Genomic DNA, 15,813 nt, shown 5'->3' with positions numbered 1-15,813 from the left:
TGCGGTGTAGAAAGATACTGGGACAGGCAGAACAGATCTGAACCCGTGCCTGTGAGCACATTCAGAATTCAGATATTACAGCAAAGAACAACATAGCATGCCTAATAGGTGTAGTTCTTCTGCAGTCACACAAGGATTTTTTTTTGCTGAAGCACAGTGTTTAAACCTGCACCGGATGCTTTGTGTTTCAGAAAAAAGAGCCTGATAGAGTAACTGCATCATAAAGCCAAAGCCCAGGAGACTGCCGCACAAAAAGAGAACTCAAACGCTTCAAAGTGTCCAGCAGAAATAGGCCAGAGCTACTGAACTCAATGACAGACACTTTAACAGACAAAGATAATCCATTTAGCTTGAGTACTAGGCGACAGGAAACACATTACAAGAGTTATCAATTACCAAACCGCTGCCTTGGGACTACTAGGCGCTTTAGAATCATATCACTGTAAGAGAAGAGCTTTCCTTTCATTCTATAAGCCACAGGAAACAGAAAACACACTTTATTATAGTACGTGCCATGTCCAAAGAACCGGCTCAGCAGGAAGTTAAACTTTGTAAAAGTAACAAATGTGCCCTGGAATGTTTTCTAAAGAGCAGGACTCTGTCAGTCAATGAGGTTAAGAAAAAACAGAAGGCTGCAAGCATTTCTGATTATCAAAAAAGTGTGGGCCGTTCCCCTGACACTTTACCCCTCTGTATACAAGCCTAGAGCTGTCAAAGAGACAGGTGTATTTCAGGACAACTATTTCAGTGACAACTGTCACGTAGTAGGAACATTTTGTGCAAGGCATTCAAAAGTAAAAAATAAAATAATATAAAAAAAAATCAGCACCTTTAAAGTGTCAGCAAAACAATGCTACGAGTAAAACAGCACTTTACTGCTGTGACAGTGCTTAGCTAAATTTATTTTAAAGTGTATATATATTTAAACATTGTAGACTAAGTTACAAACTTATTTTAAATGGATTATTGACCAACACAACTTATTCGTTACTTAAAAGTAATATTTTGCAATGCAGTTTTATCTTTAACTGGCGCATTAGAAAAAAAAGTATTTATCATTTCAGAATATTTAAACGTGCTGTTTTCATATTTTGTTTGCGTTCTTTGTACACTCTCTCTGTCTCATTGGTCTGTCTCTCCTCTCTCTATAAAACTTTTTCTGCTCATCACAGATTTTGTGATCTAAAAACGCTAACTACATTCTCTTTCATCACTTCTTTCCTAAATTCCCTTCATCCTTACCCAATTTCTTTTTCTCTCTCTGTGTCTCCTTAGAGTTGTGCTAGTTCTGTCAGGTCTGTGGATTTCTCTGTGCCTACAAGCCTGACAGCCCGTCCTCTGCGCAAGATCACTATTAAGATTATTATCCCAACCAATCATTATTTATTGAAGTACCATAAGCAGCTACTGTCAGTCAGCTTGATTTTATCAACAGGAATTTCTAATAAAGACATATCAAAAGCACTTTTAACAGTTTTCAAAAGGCGAATTCAGAAAATAACTAATCTTTATCATGACTGCAGGCAGTTAGTTTAACAAATCCTGCAGGGCTGCTCACCATTTAAACACCTTTTTTTAAATAAAGTTCAATGAAATTTTACAAGAAACTAAAAGATATTAAGATAGAATAGCCTGTTGTATAGTATATATATATGATATATCCATGTTGTATATTGCTATTCTTTTTCCTGGGTACAAAAGTGTGACTCACAACATCAAACTCCATCTGAGACCCGTCTGCCCCCTGCTGATAGTTACTGAGATCAGAGAGCATTGGTGAAAAAAGGGCTTGTAAATAAACATATAAATAATTGAGACTAATTCCACATTGACTTTAGTTTATTTAAGAGTTCCAGGCTCAGGAAACTTTAAGAACAAGTTTTTTTCTCATCATATGGACTCCTATTGAATTCATCTATTATATTGCAACAATACAGTGTACTGGAAATTACCTTGGATAAAAAAATGCAACTCAGTACTGCCCTCTATTGGTGTATATTGAAAAAATGCGTGAGATGAAACATAATTAAGTCATCCCAGGTACAACTGAATTAAAATGAATTATACATACAATGTTGGACCCCATGATTATATAGACAAAACTAAAATGAACATCAATTTTAAAATGATGTAAACCAGTAAAATAGCACTATTTTAAGAGAAAAAACTTCGAATCAGAACAAGATGCATAATAACTGCAAGAGTATCTAATGATTAAATATGCATATATTTACATATACACATTTCTGTTCAAAAGATTTTTTACATTTTTTTTTTAATTATTATTTTAAAAGTTTCTTATGCTCAAAGACGCATTTGTTCACATATAAAAAAATGTAATATTGTGAAATATTATTGCAATTTAAAATAATGGTTTTCTATTTTAATATACTTTAAAATATAACTTATTCCTGTGATGCAAAGCTAAGTTTTCATCAGCCATTATTCCAGTCTTCAGTGTAATATGATTCTTCAGATGTCATTCTAATATGCTGATTTATTATCAATGCTGAAAACAGTAATTCTGTTTTATATTTTGTTGGAACCTGTAACACTTTTTTCAGGATTCTTGCATGAATAGAAAGTTTAAAAAAGAGCATTTATTCAATATAAAATCAGTATATAACAATATACACCATACAAGTTTGTGTGTCATTTAAATTAATGAAATTACATTTTTTTATAGCAATGATATGTTCATTAAAAAAAAAAGTGAATGTAAAGACTTGTGTTATTAGAAACGTTTTCTATTTATGAATGCTTTCTAACTTATTATATTAATAAATTCTCTTTAACTTTTTATTTATTAAAGAATACTGAAAAAGTTATCACAGGTTTATCACAACAAAAAAACAGAACAACATTAACATTAATAATAAATCAGCATATTAGAATGATTTCTGAAGTATTTCTGAGAAATGTCTGGAGTAATGGGTTATGAAAATTCAGCTTTGCATCAAAGGAATACATTCTATTTTAGAGTATACTAAAATAGAAAATATTTCACAATATAATTTTTCCCTGTATTTTTTATTAAATTAATGTTGCCTTAGTGGACATTAGAGACTAATTTATAATGACATTAAAAATCTACTGATCCCAACTTTAGAACAACATATATATATATATATATATATATATATATATATATTTTATATATATATATATATATATATATATATATATATATACATACATATATATATATATATATATATATATATATATATACACACACTACCGTTCAAAAGTTTGGGGTCAGTAAGACTTGTAATAGTCTTCAAAGAAGTCTCTTATGCTCATCAAGGCTGCATTTATTTGATTAAAAATATAGAAAAAAACAGTAATATTGCAAAATGTTTTTACAATATAAAATAATGTTTTTTATTTTAACATACTTTAAAATAGAATTTATTCCTGTGATGAAAAGCTGAATTTTTATCAGCTGTTACTCCAGTCTTAAGTGCCACATGATCCTTCAGAAATCATTCTAATATGCGGATTTATTATTAGAATGATCAATGTTGGATAATATCAAAAGTTGTGTGTGTATGTGTGTGTGTGTGTGTGTGCACACTATGATTTTTTATTTTATTTTATTTTTAACATTACTGGAGTACATCTGACAAGAAAATACAATTTCATGCACACACACACAAAAAAAAAAAAAAAAAAAAGAAAAACTGAAAAAACACTAATATTATGAAATATTATTACAATTTAAAATAATGGTTTTCTAGTTTAATATACTTTAAAATGTAATTTATTTCTGTGATGCAAAGCTGAATATTATGCTAATATGCTGATTTATTATCAAAATTAAAAAAAAACCTGTGCATGCTTAATATTTTTGGAACTTGTGATACTTTTTTCAGGATTCATTGATGAATAAGAAGTTAAAAAGAACAGCATTTATTCAAAACATAAATCTTTTTTCTAACAATGTAAGTCTTTACTATTACTTTCTTGTCGATTTAACACATTAACATTCCTTGCTGAATAAAAGTATTAATTTCTTTCAAAGAAAGAAAAAAAAATCATCCACAAGGTATCAAATATGCAGCAGCAGACGCATTCAAGTCCAGATCGAAATAACTGTTTACCTTGGCTGTATTTGACTATTCAAATGCCTATATGTAAATAATCATATGCAAATGCAACAACTGTCCACTGCCTGTTCTACCCTTTCCTATTTTTTTCTTTCTCTCTTCACCTGGTCCTCTCTCCCCAGCACTCCCCCTCCCCAGCTTAATGATGAGTGTTTGCTTGCAGTGCCTGGTGAGATGCTCCGTCTACTGAAAGTAATTTATGTAACCAATCAAGCGCTCATTTGTCAACCATCACTCTTCATTTCACTGACTGCAGGACACCAGTGCTGTGGTCTCTGGGGTGTTGACATATGTTGTTTTGTTATTTTGATTGCAATTAGCGGATGTGTCTGAGTAATAAGGGACGGTGGAACAGGGCCATGGCAATATGGTCACCTCAGTGAACGAGGGAGAGAGAGAGAGAATGAGACAGAGGGACAGCTACATAGACCGAATGTTCATTTTACTACAGCGAAACAACACGGTGTAAGAGCTAATTCTAAATTTAACTCATTTTTGCACCACAGGATTAACTAAACAGAACTGTCTCTGCATATTAAGCTTGGACAAAATAACACCAAAACAGTAGCTTTCAATCATATAGCACGTGTTTATTATTTTAAAGTAAAATTTACACTTGTCCAGTTTTACCTTGGATGCATCCCAGACAACCTCTTGAAGTGAAAGTCTCAAAAGCCTTTCAGTGGGCATTTACACCTAGTCTTTTCATGATCTGACAGCTATCCAATCAGAGAATTTGCATTAAGTAACCAGGTATAAACAGACCCAAAGACTTGTCACCACCTGTTGCCACCTGGTGGCGTAGTGAAATAACAGAAAGCATAACCGACCAATCAGAACTCTTGGAAAGCAGCATGACCAATCAAATTTGAAGGCTGGAACTGACTGTTGCATAATAAATCGTACCTTCACCATTGCAACCAATGGACTAATGAAGCAGATACCTTTGATACAGCACATGCTTAAAACTACTGTAGGTCGTGAGTGTCCAAAATGTGTCCATCTCACATAAGCTTCCTGCTCATGTTGATAACCACATCCAGATGCTGAATGGGGCAAGTATTGTCCCGCCATCCCTCTCTCTCCCTTTCTCTCTGCCTCACCGCCTTCCTATTAGCCAGCTCATATTCCACATCAAAGGCACAGATGCCAATAACCTCACTCTGCCCCCTAAATGCTAAATTATTATTATTAAAGTGTGATTGACGGGCCTGCTTATTAATTATAATCTTGTGCACATATGCAGGGTGATGGCAGGAGTGGAAGCGGCTTTGTGTGCCAAGGCACCTCCACACAGAAGCTAATTTGCTCTGACACACTATCAAAGCATGCTCGTCAGAACTCCCATGGTGGCTCCTATGGGCCGCACTCACGTTTTAAGGGGCACACGGTGCAAGGGAGGGAGAGCATCACATCACACACATATGGATTTCTACACAAAACTGACAGAAGCACACAAAAAAAAAGTCAAAGGCGAAATGCTTTGTCAGATAGCACCTTTTTTTTTTTTTTTGCTCTGTAAAAGATGAAAATATAAACCTATTCAAACCCTTACAAACCCTTTACAAAAGGCCAAAAATCATTTACTTGTCATTTTCTAGTCAAAATATCAAAACATGCTTAAAAAGATCAATTAGATTTTTTTTTATTACTTTACTTAAATTACATTTATTTTCTTAGTGTATGCTACAAAGGCATGTTTAAAAAAATGTATACATTTAAGAATAAATATATATATATGTAAATATTTAACCAATCAAATAAAATTTGCAAATGAAACTTACTAATAGTTAAAAACAGTTAGCTTTTTTATTAAAGGGAACCCTGGGTGTAAAGACTTGTATGGCTTAATATAGCGTAAATTATATTTCTTACTAAAATATGTAGTGAATCCCCATTAAAGACCTTATTTTAAAAAATCCACATTGTTTTATACATATTTTGGACTATGGGGGGCACTGTTTTTCAATGACATGAAACTGTTGCATTCTTTTTTTTTTTTTGCTATTTTTATCACAACACTACTCAAAAAACTCGACTTGGAAAATAAAATACTGATACGATGACCACAGCTACTAAAACTTATAGCTGGTGATGGATATAAGCATAGGTTTAAACTAAATGCCGTACCATTGATTTTCCCCCACAAGGAGTCTAAACAGCCTTGGATATCGATTGAAATCCACGCTGAGAAACTTATTCAGTGGCAAGTGTTGACACATCAGTTGACACTGATCATCCTGCCAGGATGACATCTAGCATTTCTTGTCTCTGCCATTTTTAAGCTCTTTCAGTAGCAGTGGTCTACCAAAACCCTCAAAGGCATCAAGGCTAAAGTGGAGAGAACAAAGATGCAGGTCTTTAGGAAGTTTTATGCATCTACAGGCATCTTCCCATTCTTTTCTACTTTTCTCATCTCTAGGAAATCAGTAAAGACTTACATCGTTTCTCTTGTTGCCCTTCAACTGAAAATTACAACCAAAAGCCGCACATTGTGGTATCGTATCAACGGTTTATTTTCCAAGTTGTGTTGTGGTAAAAAGAGCAACAGGTAGTGCCCAGTAGCTCATCGAGTGCAACCATTTTACATCATTGAAATAATGGCCCCCGCCCCGTGATAGTTTCACGAGTCCATTGTTTGTCCTGAACAGTTAAACTGCCCACTGCTCTTCTGAAAAATCCTTCAGGTCTCACAAATAGGTATTTGAACCCTTTCCAACAATGACTGTATGATTTTGAGATCCATCTTTTCACACTGAGGACAACTGAGGGACTCATATGCAACTATTACAGAATGTTTATATACATATGATATTTAGGCAAACTAAGAAAAAATGCACACATCTTCATTCTGTTCAAAAGTTTACACCCCTAGCTCTTAATGCATCATTTTACCTTCTGGAGCATCGGTGAGCATTTGAACCTTCTGAAATAGTTGCATATGAGTCCCTCAGTTGTCCTTAGTATGAAAAGATGGATCTCAAAATCATACAGTCATTACTGGAAAGGGTTCAAATTCACAAAAATGCTGAAAAACCAAAGAATTTGTGGGACCTGAAGGATTTTTCTAAAGAACAGCAGGCAGTTTAATTGTTCAGGATAAACAAGGTACTCATAACCAACTATTACAAAACAGAAAAACCAGCTGTGGATATTTCCCTGACCTTGCCATTTTATTCTCCCTCATCTTTTTCTTTGTCATTTTCTTCTTTCCTTTTTTCTGACCACATACTTCCTTTGCCAAGTGATGAAACTGGAAGTATTGAGGGTTTATCGCCAGCACAGAGGATCAAGACAGTTTGAAAACAGAGAGAAGGCAATGACTCACTAATGCAATTTGTAAAGATGCTTTGTAATACACTTAAGACACCCACATAAACTTTACCTGCTGGACTTTTATAGCGGTAAGGAATCAGAGATGCTGTTAGTGTGAGATAAATGTCAGAGCAATTCATATTGTCTCCATTAAGGAAAGAAGACGAGGAAGGGACACTTTTCGGAGCGGATGGGAAAGGAACCGAAACCTTTTCTACGTGCACATGCACGTTTTAAGCAATATTTAAAAAAAAATACCCTTATTAATAATATTTGCATCATAATGTTACACAAATCAAATAATGAGTTAATTAAATTAAATAACATTTTGAATAAATTAATAAATTTTACTGATTCATATGTACTGAGTTGTGGTCATGCACTACCTTTACTTGCTATTCAAAAGATGTACAGGTGTTCTAATATCTGACCAGAAGGGGGCACTGAAACATCATGCATATCAATGGACAGGTAAACAATTTCTCCCTATAGTGTTGGTCACAAACTCACTTATGATCCATTTTTCATCATGGTCTGAGACTTAACACACAATTAAGAAAGTAGTATCACATATCATCATGGATGTGTATTATAAAGTCATTCCATTAATGGCTCCATCTCCTCAGTCTCCTAAACCATCAATGTTATTATCATGTGAGGCTACCGATAGACATTTAACACCCATAGGTTATACCGCCGTACTGTATGTAACTGTTATGACGAAGGAGGCGTTCTACACAACATCAAAATCATTAAATCAAACCTCGCACAAATGGACACACACGCAGACACTTTAAAACACAGCTTGCACTCAGACGCAAAGCTGAAATGGCAGAGATGAGTAGCTAGAATATAAAGAGCGGCTCGCAGGGTGGCAGGACCTGCAGCCGTGATGGGCGCTGAATGACTCTTTTAATGGGCGAAAAAGACTTAGGAGATTAAATGGAGGCCCTCTGATGCAACTCAATTCAATTTGTCAGTATGCCTATTCATTTGGCAGACCAGGCCCCGCTATATAATTTCTCCATCTCGATGCTCTCATCCTAGACAGGCGGGCGGCACGGACATCTCGTGCTGGGTTTTTACCTACACATTCATCAGAGAGCCAGCAAACTACCAGCACTTATACGACGGCAGAGCCCCGGTCAGGGTTCAGCTTCATTATGCCTGTATGTATATTTCAAATAAATTAAAACACATCTGCTTTCCAGAGCAGCATCTGCACTCTTGCAAATGGAGTTCAAATTGCCTGAAATGAGGGAAAAAGTGAGCAGACAGAACAAAGAAGAAAAATACGGGAAGATTTCATCCCCCCGGAAAAATGACTAATAGCTGTTTCTGCCGGAGCTCGTACAATCTTGTCGGACTATTCGAAAATGAGAGGCTGCCTAATTTGCCAGTGCATTTTTCTCTCCATTGTCCTCTCCTTTTGCACTTCTTCTCCCTTTCTCCGCTCCTCCGCGGCCCCCCCAAGCAGTCATCCCCCTTTCGTTCTCTCTTCCTCTAAATGCAAAGATGTACCCAAGGGCAGCGTGTGGATCGTGGTCAATCACAGCGAGCAGATCTGCATATTCAGTGAGTCATAAATCTTCTATTAGCTGCTCCACTCTGACTGACTCCTGACCCTTATTTCTCCAGGATGGAGGGGGGTCTTTGGTAGACAAGGGCACGCTAACAGCTCCCCTCCCATCCCGTTCCCAATGACACCCGGTCTTCACACCATTCACACGTTCTGCTCCTCCACGAACACATCCCATCATCCCTGGGACCGTCACACTTCCACACCCTCGAGGGCTAAACGCTCATACCGTGGTACAAGTCCACAACGTAATAAGCGGGGAAGAGCTGATTATTTTTCTTTCACTGAATGGAACACTGTTCGTACTTTTGAAAACTATGGAAAGCCTGGGAGAGGGATGAAACGGACAGAAAGGAAGCGAGGGGTGCGTTAGATGGAGGAACAGAACAAGGCAGTGCAAAAACCGGAGGTAGAAGACAGAGAGAGGGAGGGAGAGAGTGTCTGGAGTGGGCCTTGATCATAATGGATAGCGGTGGAAGTTTCTGGAGACCCTCATAAATTCCTGGCGGAGGTGTAGGCCTCTAACACTTTAACAAGTCGCTGTGCCAGCCGTCAGTGCAGCGTTTAACAGTAGGCAAAAGTCTGTGTGACAGCACCACACCTCATTCATTATTTAAAAAGACCTGCATGCAGCACACAGCAACGCATCTGCCAGCTGCAGCGCTTTCTCTTAATGATCCCTCCGGTCCAGTGAGAGAAAGAAAAAGAGAGAGAGGCACCAAGAACACACTGCGAAGTTGGGCAGAGACAATCAGTTTTACCAATCGCTGTGGATCAATTCTTGAGATAACAATTGTTATATTGAAATTCCAGTATCTCTGGAACTGAACCATACAGGGCCTTAAAAAGAAAATGCCAAAAGGAAAGTTTATTAAGACCCAATATCTAAAAGGACATTAGGATATCTATAATACTTGTTGAGGTACAGGCATAAACTTTGGAGAAATTGTCACCATTGGCACACGGCAATTGGCACAGATGATAGATAGATAGATAGATAGATAGATAGATAGATAGATAGATAGATAGATAGATAGATAGATAGATAGATAGATGGATAGATAGAACGACAGAATGACTGATGATAGATAAAAGATAGACAGAATGATAGAGTGATGGATAGAACGATAGAACGATAGAACGATAGATAGATAGATAGATAGATAGATAGATAGATAGATAGATAGATAGATAGAACAACAGAGAATGACAGAGATGGATAGATAAATGATAGAATGACAGTCTGATAGAATGATAGATAGAGTGATAGAACCATAGATAGACAGACAGATCGATAGACAGAATGACAGAGAATAACAGACTGATGGATAGATAAAAGATAGACAGAATGACTGAACGATAGATAGAGTGATAGACAGAACGACTGATAGAACGACAGAATGATAGAACGATAGATTGATAGATAGATAGGTAGATGGAACGACAGAATGACAGACACATGATAGATAATAGACAGAATAATAGATAGAGTGATAGAATGATAGAACGATAGATAGAACGATAGATAGAATGACAGAGAATGACTGACAGACGGATAGATAAAAGATAGAACGACAGAACGATAGAGTGATAGATAGAATGATAGATAGAACAATAGATAGTGATAGAACGATAGATAGATAGATAGATAGATAGATAGATAGATAGATAGATAGATAGATAGATAGACAGATAGATAGATAGACAGACAGAACGATAGATAGTAGGGATGCAACAATACAGTTAGTCCACGGTTCAATGCGCACCTCGGTTTTTAACCATGGTTTTCGGTTCGGTTAGGTTCTGATATCTTACTTCAGTGTGTTTTTTTTTTTTTTTTTGCAACAAATTAACAAAATACTCCCGTAAACCTCTGTACACTGGAAAAAGCATGGTTTAGTATATGTCTGCTTAATTTTTCTTTTGAGAGAGGTTTTTTTTTTTTTCAGATTTTTACACAAAATAGAATGAGTTTCATTCATACTGGATGCCAGAGGGTGTTCCATTCCTCTGACTGAATAAAAACAAGATATAACGTTAAACGTTAAATGTATAATATATGGCTTATCTGTGTTCTTCAAGCATCTTGTGTATTTTCATAAGCCATTGCTAACTGACATACATAGAATAAAAGTATAGAATTTATTGCCTCATTCTGTGATAAGTATCCACATCAGATCACATAAGGAAGTTATTTCAAACACTCAACTGATGTTGTAAATTGAAAAATTATAATGTTTTTTATAACTTTTCTTTTTATAACTCTTTTGTTGGACAACAGGTTTAGAAAGGCTTATCACTGCATGTCATTAGAATGGAAGATGCTCTGCGTGTGTTGCTTTTTCAAATGTAAGCGGGTGAGCGTTTTCTCATTTCAGCACGTGAAATTGTGGGCACACATACAGCAAATTCCAAGAGAAATAAAACAAGGAAACTATTTAAATGCAAAACTGAAATAAACACAATTCACAAGCGCATATTGAACCATAGATGTCGAACTGAACGGTTCGATATTATATTGAGAATTGTAACATCCCTAATAAATAGATAGAATGATAGACAGATAGCCAAACAGATAGACAGATACATAGATAGAACTCTGAGGAGTGAGAACTGTATATAGTTACAGTGTGTACGTGGCCAGATAGGTGAGGAGGTAACTATGTTGTGGGAGAGAGAGGGTAAAAAATACCAAAAAAAAAAAAAAAGGAAGAATGAAGGCTTTTTTTGGGGGGGGGGTTATGTTGGATGAAACAAGGAACAGGAAAGATAGATGAGACAAGTGGGGAAGGAAAGGAAGAGAGAGAGATTTGCATGCCTGAATCAGCAGCGCTCACACATCTGGTCATATCCCATAGTGTTGACATCCAGGTTTCACATTACCAAATTCATAATGTTTGCATTAAAACTCGTGTTTATGATTTAAGCATGAGGCTGGGTTGATAAAACATAGATAAGATGAGACCCGGGTTGGTGAAAATCCCACTCAGAAAGCTGTATCCCCATTTTTCATATATTCAATTAGCTAACAAGACTGTAGCGCCAAGCGGAGAACAGGTTTGATGGATCAGCCAACTTTTTCCCAGCAGGCTAAGCTTACTCAGGCATTTTTTTTTCCTTTTTCTCTCCCTTTTATTCTGGAAGAATGCTGAAAAAAGTTATGAGGGTGCTGTAAAGAGACAGGCTTGCCGATCTATGACAAATTTACTGTCCCAGAGTAACCCTCACGATTCCCATAAGCTCCACAGATGGGACTAGAAAGAAAAGGGTGAGGGAAAACCTGAAAGAGCAAGAGATTTCATTAAGATGTCTGTTATTTGAAGGTTAATTGGAAATGTTTTCACTGTCAAAACCTTCAGTCCAGACATATGCATCAGGGCCTGATACTTCTGTTATTCAAAAGCACATTCAACAAACATAATAACAAATATCTTTGTTTACTTTGCCAGCAGCCCATTTCAGGGCTGACTAAAAAGCAATCATATTGTTTATTGAAGCTTTTTTTCTCATTTATTGCTGCCCCTTGGCATTCATTGGCCTTTTGTGGGGTCAAGCGCTGGCATTAAGTCTGACATTTGGCTGAAATCTATAAAAAAACCTCTATCGTTATAGGTCAAAGTCCCATCACTACAGTCAGACCCTGACCCTCTGACTGCAGCCGATGTGTTTTTCTGGAGCAAACAGAGGTGATTTGCCATGGCAGCTTTGGTCTTACTAGGGTTAAAATACCCTGATTTTCTCTCACTCTTTCACTTATAAATACTAATGGAAGCCTGTTCCCAGCAAAAAGTAAACTTTATTTCTCATAATTGCGACTTTAAATGTCACAATGGCGACTTTTTTCATAATAACGTGACTTTACATCTCAACTTTATTGTTATATTATTTATTCCTCACTATTTATTTCTGATAATTACATGTAAATTCTTAAAATTTCCTACTTCCTTGTAAATTGCACCTTTATCACAGTTTGAATCTTCGCTGGGAGTTTGACTGACAGGCAATCTGACCAATCATAACCCAGAATCTGCCACTTTTGTCCATTAAACAAACCCAACAGGAGAGTAGATTAACATCGGTGGACTTGAGCTTGAAAAATAGCATGTACTGATGTCTTTCTTTGGTTTAAACAAGACACCTTCTGATGTTCATTCATGTTTATTTCATGCTAAAACTAGTAAAGAAGAAGCAATGATGAGCTGCTTCAACGGAGACACTACACCGGTCTGTCACCACACATTAAAGAGCCACAAAACCGTGTTTATTGTTTAATTAAAAAAAACAAACAAACAAAAAAATACACAAAATTTGAAAGCTGAGACTTTGTTTCATACCTCAAGTAACCAGCTCTGTCTTGTCTGTCTGCGCATTGTCAGTTTCCTCTTTGCTCCGTGTGAGAACATGATGTGTAGAGTGAGAGTGCAAAGGCTTGTGAGGCAAAGCAACAGTAATGATTATTCTGCTTTCTTAAGATGTGTGGGTGTCTGTGAGAGTGTGTATTTTTCCTACAAGTTAGGTTTTTTTTATTTTTACTTTTTTATATTTAAAGAAGAAACTATATTTAAAAATGTGGCATGCAGTTGCTTCAAACAATGGTATAAAGCTATTCAAAACATCATTCAATGTAAACTGTGATAATCGTAATTAATAATTGCAAGGGAATAATCGAAAATTATGATCATATTTATGATCATAATCATACAGCACTAATTTCTTCACAATTTCAACGTTCTCACAATTGTAAATTTTTCTCATAGCATAACTTTATTCTCAACTTTATATTTTAGTAGTTATGATTCAAAATTGCTATTTTTTTTAAAACTCCAATTTTTAATCTGAAATTCTTACCGTTTATCTAAAACGATTCTGTCTCACAATTAACTGCATATTTATTTCTTGTTATTCTTATGATAAACTTTATCCCACAAAATATAAATTTTTAATCTCAAATTTACTTTTCAGTAACTATCTAAAATGGTTCAGTCTTTCATAAACGCAACTTCAATTCTCATAATTGTAGGGCTGTAAAAAGATTAATCGCAATGAATCTTATCCAAGATAAGTTTGTTTTCATACTACATGTGTACTTATGTATTACATGTGTGTATATTTATTATGTATATACTGTATAAATACACATACATACATGTATATATTAAGGAAAAATATGTTAGATTTATATATAAAATATTTTTATTTATATATGTGACCCTGGACCACAAAACCAGTCATAAGGGTCAATTTTTTGAAACTGAAATTTATACAACATCTGAAAACTATACATATAAAACTATACTGGAATCTGAGGGTGCAAAAAAATCAAAATATTGAGAAAATCACCTTTGAAGTTGGCCAAATAAAGTTCTTAGCAATGCATATTACTAATCAAAAATTAAGTTTTAATATATTTGCAGTAGGAAATTTACAAAATATTTTCTTGGAACATGATCTTTACTTAATATCCTAATGATTTTTGGCATAAAAGAGAATTGATAATTTTGACCTACAATGTACTGTTGGCTATTGCTACAAATATACATGTGCTACTTATGACTGGCTTTGTGCTCCAGGGTCACATATAATCTAAATTATATACAAGTATAAATATATATACACATATAAATATTTTTTTAAAACATATACATGTTTGTATTTATATATACATAAATATATACAGTACACACACATACACGTAGTATGTAAACAAACTTTTATTTTGGATGCGATTAAATTGCAATTAATCGTTTGTCAGCCCGAAATAATTGTGACTATTTCTTGTAAATTAAGATTTTATATCTCATAGATATGGCTTTATATCTCACGATTGTGACTTTTACTCTTTCCAACCGCAACTTTATTTTTTACACTATGACTTCACGGTATAACTGACATTGTGACTTGATATTTTATTTTGAACTTTATCTCACAATTAACTTTTTTTTTTTCTTTGAGGCAGAAACTTATAACAGCTTCCATAAAATCCACCTCCATGTCCTTTTTTAGTGTGGGACAAATGTGCCACCTGAGACATTCTCACCCTGCTTCCTGAGCGCTTCATTTTGCACAAAGTTTGCCCTCACATTACAAGGGCTGGAACTAGGACATGCCCATCCACACTGATGGCCATGGGGCATTTTCTGCATGTGTTTGTCTGTGGCTACTAAGAGAAACCACAGAGAGTTACACAGAGCTTCAGTATCAGGAGAGAACATTCTCTTGGGGGACACATCTCAGGGTCACAGGCCTCCGAGGCAAGTGCCAGGGCACTTCTGTAGCCAGGTCACCTTGCCTTTCCTATGGAAATGGGTCAGGATGGAAGACATCTCTGCGGTCCATTTGCATGCCTCCTGAACGCAGTCCAGCCTTTGCTGGTAGAGGACACGGAGGAGATTGAGTGTGGAGGAGAGGGTGAGACACCAACCATCAGAGCCAAAGGAGAAAAAACAAAAACACCTCACACTCACTCACAAAAGAGAGAAAATACAGTGGGTCCAAATCCCCCAGCTGTGGGCCTGTCGTTTTGCATAAGTCAGGTATGTGTTTGTGGATGGGGATGGCTCATAACTCTCGGCAGGCTGATATTAAATCCGTATGCGCGGAGACGTGCCCCCGGACAGTAATGGATTACCTGGCCCTGATTCCCCTCCCAGCCCGGCCTGGCTTGGCTCAGCCCACCGACCCCGACTGTCTGGAATGTGACAAGATAGCGGGAGGCTGCCAGGGCTGCCGGGAGGCCAGATTTATCTCGCTCCGCGCTGACGGATGATAAAAATGTCAGGCCGCGATATTTGGACCGGGTCACTAGCCGGA

This window comes from Labeo rohita, chromosome 13 (assembly GCF_022985175.1).
Source record: "Labeo rohita strain BAU-BD-2019 chromosome 13, IGBB_LRoh.1.0, whole genome shotgun sequence".
In the NCBI taxonomy this organism is placed as follows: domain Eukaryota; kingdom Metazoa; phylum Chordata; class Actinopteri; order Cypriniformes; family Cyprinidae; genus Labeo; species Labeo rohita.
The sequence above is the reverse complement of the archived record's forward strand: the minus strand, read 5'-3'. Positions refer to the sequence as shown.